Source organism: Bubalus bubalis, chromosome 11 (assembly GCF_019923935.1).
Source record: "Bubalus bubalis isolate 160015118507 breed Murrah chromosome 11, NDDB_SH_1, whole genome shotgun sequence".
Classification (NCBI taxonomy): Eukaryota; Metazoa; Chordata; class Mammalia; order Artiodactyla; family Bovidae; genus Bubalus; species Bubalus bubalis.
In genome coordinates this window covers 89,100,817-89,112,884 of record NC_059167.1, presented here as the reverse complement: position 1 = coordinate 89,112,884, position 12,068 = coordinate 89,100,817, and the positions used below count along the sequence as shown (strand labels likewise).

Below are 12,068 nucleotides of genomic sequence, written 5' to 3'. Positions count from 1 at the left end.
AGACCCAGGTGAGTGATGATAGGTCTCAAGAGGCCAAGTTATCTCCTGGGAGTCTGCTCCCCTCCAAACACATCCACCTGTGACAGCTTTGAATCCCAACTTCTGTCCCCACCCCTCGTTGCTGATAGTCCACACAATCTGAGATGCAAGCACTCAGTAACTCCAAAACCCTCTTGTTTTATTTTTTAAGCTTTTGGCCACACCACCTGGGCATGTGGGATCTTAGTTCCCCGGCCAGGAGTTGAACCTGTGTCCCCTGCATTGGAAGCACAGAGTCTTAACCTCTGGACCACTACGGAAGTCCCTCCTCTTGTTTCAGAGAACTTGGAAGGACTTGGCCAAGGCCTTAGAGGCAGAGCGAAACCAGGAGCCTTGCTCCCAACACCACCGCTGCCTTCCTGTGCCTTTAAGGCTGCTCCCTCTCTTGTAAGAAGGCGCAGAGAGTGTATTCTCTGGGGTGTTTCTTCGTGGACCCAGGAAAGCTTTGTCCTCTGTGCCTGGCCAGCAGAGGCCTCAATTTCCACCCTGGAAACCAGGTACCTTTGTAGTTTAAATCACTTTAAAGAGCAGTTGTTCCTGGGGGATTGGGAGGGGTCTTGTTATTGGTCATTGCCTCCCGGGGTACAGAAGTGACTTAGGAGAGACAGAGGGAGACAGGAGGGTGCATGGTTGAGGCCCAAAGCCCCCAAACAGCATGACTGAGAGCCCCAGGAACAAACTTCACTTACATAAAAATTTTCCAAGTAAGCAAAGCCATTCTCTCTAAACCCTGAACATAAAGAGGGGAGAGGCAGGACGTCCTGTCTGGACCTCAGAAGCGGACAGAGCTGGCTTCTAATTCTGGTCCTACCTCTTCCTAGTTCTGTGACCATTGTGACCTTGGATGAGTCCTTTGATCCCTGTGGTCTCCATTTCCCCAGCTAGAAAATGGGGCAGGGGGATTATAATACTCATCAGTGTCGCTGTAAGATAAACGAAGAAAAGTGTCCGCTGTGCTTAGCACACAGTACACTTGGTAACTGTCAGTGAACTAGTGGGCATTAGTATCGTTATTTTCCTTCCCAAACCAGGTGCTGTCACCTACTGTGGACTTCCAACACGTGAGGATTGGTGGAGGGGATTGAAAGAGATAGGGAGAGTGAGATCAATTTTCCCCACACTCCCCACCCCTTTCCTCTCGTTGGGTTCTAATGTGCGCGTGTGAGCCCTTCCCATGGAGCCTGCGGAGTGCCCACATGGTGGAGTGGGTCAGCACGAAGAGCCAGACTAGAGTTTGATCCATTTCAGCCTCAAATCTCCTGGCTCTCTGGGGAAGCTCAGTGGTTCTAGACCTCAGTCTCCTCATCTGCGAAATGCGGCCAGCATCACTGCTAACCTGGGAAGCAGCTGAGTCCACAAGTAATTTGTCTCTGAATCACCAGCACTCAGCAGTGTCAGGCATGCAAGAGTTGTTCAGTGATGACGAGATGATGGACAAATAGACTGGATGCTAAAATCAGGTTCCAGAAAACTTTCTGTAAAGGGCCAGGTAGTAAATATTTTAAGGTTTGCAAGTCATGCAAGCTCTATTGCAACTACCCGACTCCGTCTCTATAATGCAAAAGCAGCATTATACAAGGTACAAACAAATGAGTGTGTCTGTTGTCCAATAAGACTTTATTTATAAAGTCAGGTGCTGGCTGGATTTGGCCACAGTCTTGACCTCTGGGTTGTGAGGCCATGGTCTTTGGACTCAGCTGGGCTCAACTCCTGGCACCTCTACTCTTTAGCTGTGTGGCCTTAGGCAAGTGACTTACCCTCTCTGAGCCTCCGTTTCCTCCTCTGTGAAATGGAGGACACTGGCTTGTGCTTTTTCGGTATTCCCCTCGGTGTGCCTACTAGGGCTGGCTTCAGAGAAGGAGCTCAAGAAAGACTTGCAGGATGGCTAAAAAAAATGGTCTCTGAAAATCATCACAACTCCTGATAAGTGTATAGTAAGTCCCCTACATACAAAGCTTCAAGTTGCAAACTTTCAAAGATGCAAATGTGCATTTGCATGTCCAATCAGGTATATTAGTTCACATGTCTGACATACATTTGGCCTGTGAGTGCATCCTTAACAACTGTTTGTGATTTGTGTACTTTACAGTACTGTATAGAGTTCTTTGCTGGTGGCAAAGAACCCACCTGCCAATGCAGGAGACACAAGAGACTTGGGTTTGATCCCTGGGTCGGGAAGATCCCCTGAAGGTGGGCATGGCAACCCACTGCAGTATTCTTGCCTGGAGAATCCCATGGATAGAGGAGTCTGGTGAGCTAGGGTCCATGGGGTCGCAAAGCGTCAGACACGACTGAAGAGACGTAGTGTGCGTGCATGCACTGTATAGAGTACAGCATCCATTTTTCAAGCCCAGAATGTCCAGAAACAGGAATAAAAGCAGCAGTGATATAGCTGGTATTGCTAAGAAGCACCAGCTGTTATTACTGTACTACTATATTTTTTAGGGTACTATACTATAAGATTAAAAATGTTTCCTTTATTTTTTGTGTTTTATATGTATTATTTGTGTGCAAAGTATTATAAATCTATTATAGTACAGTACTATATAGCCATTTGTGTTGGGTATCTAGGCTAACTTTTTGGACTTAGGAACGCACTCTTGGAACGAAACTCATTCGTATGTAGGGGATTTACTGTACTGCACTTTTGACTCACAGTGCATTTCACGTCCATCTCATTTCCTCCCCTCCCCTCCTATAGAATGGATATAGTAGTAGTATTATACTCACTTTACAGATGAAAGAAACCAGGGTCCAGAGAGACTTAGAGACTTTCCAAAGGTCCATTTGGGATGCCATAACAAAATGCCGTAGACTGGGTGGCTTATAAACAACAGAAATTCGTGTCTTACAGTTCTGGAGGATGGAAAGTTCAAGATCAAGGTGCTAGCAGATTAGGCGTTTGATAAGAGCCCACTTCCTCACAGGAGGCTGTCTTTTCACTAACCTCACACGGCAGAAGGGGCTGGAGGCCTCTTGCCTAAGGCCACTCATCTCGTTTATGAGAACTCTGCCCTAAACACCTCCCAAAGGCCCCACCTTCTAACACCAAAACATTGACCGTTAGGCTTCAACATATGAATTTTGGGGAGACCCAAAGATTCAGTCTATAACAGTCAAACAAGTGAGGGACAAGAACAGGGATTCAAACCAGGTATTTCGGCAGCAAATCCTTGCATTTTCCACTACACCAGAGCTGTCTTAATAAACCTCCCCAGGCTACCTCCCCCTGCCGTGGGCAATCAGCAAATGGACTGGCTGCACAGGAGCTTGAGAAGTGTGTAGACTAGGGCCTATCTCTCTGTGAGAAGGGGTTATTACTTATCTCCTCAGATTTTGAGACTTACAGGCTAGAAATATGGGGTTCTTGGCTCTGTAGTGGAGATCCTGAACTGGGTAAGCAGACTGGGACTGGAGTCACTGTTTCAGTCTGAGGGGCCCCTCTTGGTGCAGAAAGGGGGTGAGCAGGCAGTTCTTACCTGCTAGAGATCAAGCTTCTAACATTCTGAGAGCCAAAGAAACCCTGTATTAGGTGAGGAAGAGAATTTGGCAGCAAGTAACCATGATCCCTCAAAGCTAAGAGTTAGCAAAAATAAAAGCAAAACAAAAGATAAGGCTTGTTTTTTTTTTCTCATGTGCTATGAACCACCAGGGTGGATAGGGCTGGGGCAGCAACTCCACAATGGAGTTGCTTTATCTTTAGTTGCATTATCTAGAAGTTGCGTCTTCTATCTTTCTGCTCTGCAAGTGGCTTCTCCTCTTAAGGTCACCTCATGGTTGCAAGATGGCTGCTGGAGTTCCAGCCATCCAGGGCACATTCTAGGTAGGGAGGAGATGGGTGGAAAGGGTGCTTGCCAGCTGAGTCAACTCCATTTTAAAGGAGATATCCTGGGGAGAGGAAGACTGCCATCCAAGAAGAAAGCAACTTTGGCTTTCATCTCATTAACCAGAATTTGTCACGGACTAGCCCTAGCTATAAGGGAAAGGGTGGGTATAGTACTTTGCTGCTCCAATCAGGGCTGTGCTAGCCAGGAAGAAGGGGAGAATGGATTTAAGGTGGTAAACCTCAGTCTTTGCCTCCTTCCCCTATTTGCCATCTAAATAAACTAAGGCCCAGGGATGGAAGGAAGTTGCCCAATATTGCACAGAAAGCTAGGGGCATGCCTGAAACCAGACTTGGCAACAGATGCCTCTTCCACTGTCTCTGCTGCTTCACTCTGTAGCCACACCTGTTCATGAATACTAAGGTTATTATTATTTATTGAGCATTAACTATGTGCAAGGCACTATGCTGAAGGCTTTCCAGGCTGGTTCCATGAAGTCTGCTATCAATCGTTGAGGTGGGCATTTCTGTTATTCGCATTTTACAGAGGAAGAACCTGAGGCTCAGCTAAGTGAGGTGACTGCTCCAGGTCCCAGAATTCCTAAGTGTTGGAGTGGGCTTGAATCTCAGGTTCCTGACCCTGACCGTGAGCAATTCAGTGTGTGTGATTGAAATGACGCAGCAGCAAGACTCCCACTAACCAAGGGGGTTCTGGTTCCCCACCCACCTGGCCAGCCTCCATCTCTGCAGCGCCTCATTCCAGCCAATTACTCCTAATGGAGTGATATGAAATGTAACTAACTTGGGGAAATATCTGTATACTTTAATTAAATCAGTTTGCAATTAGCCATCTGAGTAATGAAGCTAAGGTGTTTTATCTCCCTGTGCGCCAGCGGGCCAGGGGAGCTAGAAGGCAGGGGGATTTTGCGCGAATAGCGTGGTCTTAGAGACAAACTCCTTAGGGGTATGGAGGCAGGTGTTGGAAGCCCCAGGAGAGGATTTGGCCCAAATTTACTATGATTAAATAAATACAGCACCTCAGAGAGGAGCTACTAATTTGTGGGACTAAATTTTTAATGGCTACAGCCGGTTTTTCTTATTAAAGAAATAGCAGGGCCTTTAATCCAAACACCTCATGGCAAAAGGCTAAAAATTACACATGTGTGCCTTATGACCCCCAAGTCCCCAGACGTGGTAAATGCCTGGCTGGACAGGCTGGCTGTTGTCCAGCAAGTCTTGCTTAAGGCCTCCAGGGGCAGGGCTGGGACCAGGGTAGGGCGGATGAGGCCTTTTCATTGGGTAGAAAATTTAAATGGGTGTCCAAGTACTCAATCATTTTAATGCAGTGTATTTTTTAAATAATCAAAAAGAATGCAAAAAAACAAAAAAAGGATAAACAAAATTACACAGTTTAAATAAAGATGGGGTTAATATCAATGCTGTGCCATCCTGAGCCATTTCAGAGTCTGGAGCCAAGGAGACAATCAATAATACTGTTGTCTTTCTTTAAAAGTTTGAGATTTGGGGGACTTTCCTGGTGGGTCAGTGGTTAAGATTCCATGTTTACACTGCAGCGGGGGCATTTGTTCCATCCCTGGCTGGGGAACTAAGATCCTGTATGCCATATGGGACAGCAAAAAAAAAAAGAAGAAAAGTTGAGATTTTGTTCATTAATGGACTTTCTTTGCATTGATTTTGAATTTTTTAAATATTTCCTTAAAATATTATATATCATGTTTATTATGGTTTTCGATGCCTCCTTAAATTGTATTCCCAGAGGCTAGGGTCTCAGTCTCCTTCCCGGCCCTGTCAGCTGGGTTGTTCCTCAGAGTTTGAGTTTTATTTGGTAAAATGGTCATTCTGTGTGCTATTCCAGGTCCCAGCTGGGTTCTCAGGACCTCTAAGTGGCAGACTTTATAGGTGTCTGAGACACGGGTATCACTTGGCACCCTAGACCATTAAAGCCAAGAGCAGCCTCATGATGGCTACAGACCCAGAGACCAGAAGCAACTGGCCTGAGGTCACCCAGCCGCTTAGTGGCAGAGCTGGAACTCAGTTTCCTGATTCCCTCCAGGGCTTTTCTACTCATCAGAGGAGAGGAGAGCCTTTAAGATGACCCAGGTTGGGACTTCCCTGGCAGTCCAGTGGTTAGGACTTTGCCTTCCAATGCAGGGGGGTATGGGTTTGATTCCTGGTCAGGGAGCTAAGATACCACATGCCTCATGGCCAGAAAGTCAAAACGTAAAACAGAAGCAATACGGTAACAAATTGAATAAAGACTTTGCAAATGGTCCACATTAAAAAAAAAAAAAAAAAAAAAGGATGATCCAGGGTGAAAGCCATTGCAAAGCCATCCTCCACAATGGGAGGCCCAAAAGCAAAATGGCTGTCTGGGGAGGCCTTACAAATAGCTGTGAAAAGAAGAGAAGCGAAAAGCAAAGGAGAAAAGGAAAGATACAAGCATCTGAATGCAGAGTTCCAAAGAATATCAAGGAAAGATAAGAAAGCTTTCTTCAGTGATCATTGCAAAGAAATAGAGGAAAACAACAGAATGGGAAAGACTAGAGATCTCTTCAAGAAAATTAGAGATACCAAGGGAACATTTCATGCAAAGATGGGCTTGATAAAGGACAGAAATGGTATGGACCTAACAGAAGCAGAAGATATTAAGAAGAGATGGCAAGAATACACAGAAGAACTGTACAAAAAAGATCTTCACGACCAAGATAATCACGATGGTGTGATCACTGACCTAGAGCCAGACATCCTGGAATGTGAAGTCAAGTGGGCCTTAGAAAGCATCACTATGAACAAAGCTAATGGAGGTGATGGAATTCCAGTTGAGCTATTCCAAATCCTGAAAGATGATGCTGTGAAAGTGCTGCACTCAATATGCCAGCAAATTTGGACAACTCAGCAGGCCACAGGACTGGAAAAGGTCGGTTTTCATTCCAATCCCAAAGAAAGGCAATGCCAAAGAATGCTCAAACTACCGCACAATTGCACTCATCTCACACGCTAGTAAAGTAATGCTCAAAATTCTCCAAGCCAGGCTTCAGCAATACGTGAACCGTGAACTTCCTGATGTTCAAGCTGGTTTTAGAAAAGGCAGAGGAACCAGAGATCAAATTGCCAACATCCGCTGGATCATGGAAAAAGCAAGAGAGTTCCAGAAAAACATCTATTTCTGCTTTATTGACTATGCCAAAGCCTTTTACTGTGTGGATCACAATAAACTGTGGAAAATTCTGAAAGAGATGGGAATACCAGACCACCTGATCTGCCTCTTGAGAAATTTGTATGCAGGTCAGGAAGCAACAGTTAGAACTGGACATGGAATAACAGACTGGTTCCAAATAGGGAAAGGAGTACGTCAAGGCTGTATATTGTCACCCTGCTTATTTAACTTATATGCAGAGTACCTCATGAGAAACGCTGGGCTGGAAGAAGCACAAGCTGGAATCAAGATTGCAGGGAGAAATATCAATAACCTCAGATATGCAGATGACACCACCCTTATGGCAGAAAGTGAAGAGGAACTCAAAAGCCTCTTGATGAAAGTGAAAGTGGAGAGTGAAAAAGTTGGTTTAAAGCTCAACATTCAGAAAATAAAGATCATGGCATCCGGTTCCACCACTTTATGGGAAATAGATGGGGAACCAGTGGAAACAGTGTCAGACTTTATTTTTCTGGGCTCCAAAATCACTACAGATGGTGACTGCAGCCATGAAATTAAAAGACGCTTACTCCTTGGAAGGAAAGTTATGACCAACCTAGATAGCATATTCAAAAGCAGAGACATTACTTTGCCAACAAAGGTCCGTCTATTCAAGGCTATGGTTTTTCCTGTGGTCATGTATGGATGTGAGAGTTGGACTGTGAAGAAGGCTGAGCGCCGAAGAATTAATGCTTTTGAACTGTGGTATTGGAGAAGACTCTGGAGAGTCCCTTGGACTGCAAGGAGATCCAACCAGTCCATTCTGAAGGAGATCAGCCCTGGGATTTCTTTGGAAGGAATGATGCTAAAGCTGAAACTCCAGTACTTTGGCCACCTCATGCGAAGAGTTGACTCATTGGAAAAGACTCTGAGGCTGGGAGGGATTGGGGGCAGGAGGAGAAGGGGATGAGATGGCTGGATGAGATGAGATGAGGAGAAGAGGATGAGATGGCTGGATGGCATCACTGACTCGATGGACGTGAGTCTGGGTGAGCTCCGGGAGTTGGTGATGGACAGGGAGGCCTGGCGTGCTGCGATTCATGGGGTTGTGAAGAGTTGGACACTACTGAGAGACTGAACTGAACTGAACTGAATAACGTGACCCAGGGTGGATGGTGTTGACTGGCTGACCCAGTCCCCACACACAACCCCTTCCCTCCCCCAGCGACTAGTGCAGAGGTGACCACATGATCCAGTTCTGGCCATCAAGACCCAGAAGTCTTTGGGTGGGGCTAAAGGGGACAGGACCAGCTGATGGCCCTTTGGCCTTTTCTTTGCCTGTTTCCCTTCCCCTTTCATGTCTTGAACTGGCTTTCTGTGTCTGGAGGTGAACAGCTGCTCCATGACCTTGAGGACAAGAGCCGCGTGTTAACAATGGCAGAGCAGAAAGACAAGAGGAGTCTGGGTCCCTAGGCCACTTTAACCCTCCGTTCCAGTCCTGGGCTGCCTGCTACATCCCTTTTCTGATGAGTTGAAATTAATGCTCTCTGCCCAAGCCAGGATTAGCGAGACTTCCTGACGGTCACTCTTTTTCTTCTTAAATTTTTGGCTGTGCTGGGTCTTCGTTGCTGCATGGGCTTTTTTCCGATTGCAATGAGCGGGGGCTTCTCTCTAGTTGTGTGCGGACTTCTCATTGCGGTGACTTCTGTTTTGCAGAGGATGGGCTCCAGGGCATGCAGGCTTCAGTAGTTGCAGTTCCCAGGCTCTGGAGCACAGCCTGAGTAGTTGTGATTCACAGGCTTCATTGCTCCATGGCATGTGGGATCTTCCCAGACCAGGGATCGAACTCATGTTCTCTGCATTGGCAGGCAGATTCTTTACCACTGAGCCACCAGGGAAACCCGATGCTCAGTCTTGAATGCAGCTCCATCACCCACAGCGAAGAGAGAAGCTTTTGGTGAAATTCATTTGATATTCACGTGGCTCACTCCCTGCTTCATTTATGTCCTTGCTTCCTGTAGCCTCCTCAGAGAAGCCTTCCCCGACCACCCGATCTCCCATCACTCTCTTTTCCTTTGTCCTGCACTATTTTTTTATGGCCCTTATCAATCATTACCTGACATTATATTATGTAATTATTTGTTTTTGCCTCCCCCATTGGCATTAGTTCTGTGCAGGCCAGGTTCTTCTGCCTTGTGTCATGGCACTATCCCCAGTGCCTACAACAGTGATTGGTACATAGTAGGTCCTCAGTCAATATTGTTGAATGGGGCCTTCCTCGGTGATCCAGCTGCTAAGACGCCAGACTCCCAGTGCAGGGAGCCTGGGGTTCGATCTCTGGTCGGGGAACTAGATCCCATATGTGGCAACCGAGACCTGGTGCAGCCAAATAAATAAAGTGAATAAATATTTTAAAAACATTGTTGAGTGAATGGACCTACTCTGAGCCAGTCAGGCTGTGACCTTTTACCAGCTCTCTGTGAAAGCAAGTGAACTTGGTCTCTGGAATTAGGATTTCTGCTTCTTCTCGGGCTCAGCCTCTTAGAACCCGGTGTGAATTCCTATTATCAACCGCTGGACACCCTGGATCCCAACCATCTTGCTCCTGGACTCTGCAGCTGCCAGACCTGCCTCATGGGATACTCACCCCATCCATACCCAGTGGTGGCTGGGCACCCTCTCTCGCGTCCTTCTTCATCCTCACTCTCCATGTCAGTCCTTGTGGGATCCCAGGCAGTGTCGACATTGTGTGAAGACTGGCTTTCCTGTTGACAGTACATCAAAAGCCATTGCCTCCTGGTTCAGATTTCCAAGATGGAGCCTGCCTCAAAGAAAACAAAATGAATGGGTTTGGTGTGCCAGACCCCATTAACTGGCTGCCTGAACTAATCAACGACAGAAATTCAAGGAAATTGCTAGAGCAAATTGAGACACCAGATTATTTGGGTCTCTTGATTGAGATCGGAAGAATAATTGTTTGAGGGTTCCATTTAATAAGCTTTGTTTACTAACCCTCAGATCCTGTTTTGATATCCCTGCCTCAGTTACTGGGGGTAGGCCCGCTCTGAAAGAGTAGTTCTGACATTGTTTTTGATCGAAGCCTTGGAGCACCTCCTTTCATTTTATAGATGAAGAAAATGAGGGGGGAAGGAACTTCCCAAGGTCCCCAGAGATTAGAGACTTAATGCCTCGGTGCTTCTGAGAAAACCAGCAGGAGATTCAAGGAGTGTCAGAGGACGTGCTTCTGACACGGACCATCAGTGCACCCTGAAAGGGTGTAAAGAGCTGAATCTCTTCATTAGTTAAGGAAGCTTGTGGACAAATATGGCGGAAGGGGCAAGCATGTCACTCTCTCCAAGCACCTGAGTCTTCCTTGGAAGGTAAAGTGGCACCCACGTAGGCACCCTCTTCCGTCAAGGATCCATCTTTACCTCTAGTTACCGAGAACACCATGGAGTCAAAGTTTTACAGAGAATCCCCGTGTGTGAAGGACAATCTGGAGAACCTTCCATGAACCCTGGAGGGGAGACTGGAATTGCCCAGTTCTCTAGCAGCCAGGGCTGGAGTCCTGGTCTCCCGAGTCCCCAGTCAGGATACTCTTCCTGACCCCACTCTGCCCAGTCCAGCTCATAGCTGCTGCTAAGTCACTTCAATCGTGTCTGACCCTGTGTGACCCCATAGACGGCAGCCCACCAGGCTCCCCTGTCCGTGGGATTCTCCAGGCAAGAACACTGGAGTGGGTTGCCATTGCCTTCTCTGCCAGTTCATGGCACCAGGGTATCAATCAGTGAGAGTCAGACCAGATGGCCGTCCCTGTGGGTGCCCCCCAGTTCCTAGGGGAGTCAGGGAACAGGGTATGGATCAGTGAGTGGGGGAACCAGAAGAAGCAAGGACAATGATGGCTTGGTGTAGTCAGGCTGGGTTTCTCAAAGAGGAGGGTAGGCTCTGCCTGTGAAGAAAGAGCAGAACTTATGGACAGAGGGGTGTTCATTATCCATGGAAAGCAGTGGGTGCATGACAGGTGTTCAGGGAAAATTCATTCTTTCTGTACAGTTTGGGGGGGAGCCTTTATTATGTGCCAGGTTTTTTACTTTTGCCATTTTTTAAAATCCTCACAATGACCTTGTGAAGGAGGCCATAGTGGATATCGTTAGTTATTAGGTTATGTGCTCAGTCGTGTCTGACTCATTGCGACCCCGTAGACTGTAGCCCACCAGGCTCCTCTGTCCATGGGATTCTCCAGGCTGGAGTACCAGAGTGGGTTGCCATTGCCTTCTCCAGGGCATCTTCCCAGCCCAGGGATGGAATCCATGTCTCTTGCTTCTCCTGCATTGGCAGGCAGATTCTTTACCTCTGTGCCACCTGGGAAGCCCAGATACTACAGGTGTGAACGTAAAACGGATGTGGTCTTTCCCCTCACAGTTGCCCATCAGGGACTAGCTCTGTCCTGGTTTCCTTCTGAAGCTCAGTCTAGAAGCTTACTCGTGTCAAATGACTGGAGCATCCCGACCGTCTGGTCACTCACCCCGGAGTCCTTAGTGGGCCCGGCACCGTCACCGTGTTAACCACACTTGCACTGATCCCACCTAAGTTGGCACTAGTTCTCTTAGCAGCTATACCCCATCTTTAGTAAAGAATCAGTTTGTGTATTATTGAAACCACGGAGAACATCAACAGGAAAAGTGAAGTGAAAGTGAAAGTTGCTCAGTTGTGTCCGACTCTTTGAGACCCCATGGACTGTAACCTGCCAGGCTCCTCTGTCCATAGGGATTCTGCAGGCAAGAATACTGTGGTGTGTGCCCTCCTCCAGGGCATCTTCCCAACCCAGGGATGGAACCCAGGTCTCCCGCATTGCAGGCGGATTCTTTACTGACTGAGCCACCAGGAAAGCCCCTGTTGTCAGACTAAGTATTTCCCATCTTATGCTTCTCCAACTGACAGGTTAAACTTAAATGGGAGACTTTATATTTTTGTCTGTTAAATGTCACCATAATGCATCCAGTCTATTTTTCATAGCCTATTAAATATTTTTTCCAAACTATATTTGTC

At 47.0% G+C, this 12,068-nt stretch overlaps 1 long non-coding RNA gene across 1 annotated transcript in view; it reads left to right on the top strand.

The window, feature by feature from the left end:
* LOC123328216 overlaps positions 1–12,068 on the top strand; it is a 46,764-nt gene that overhangs the window by 21,500 nt on the left and 13,196 nt on the right. The window lies entirely within an intron of this gene.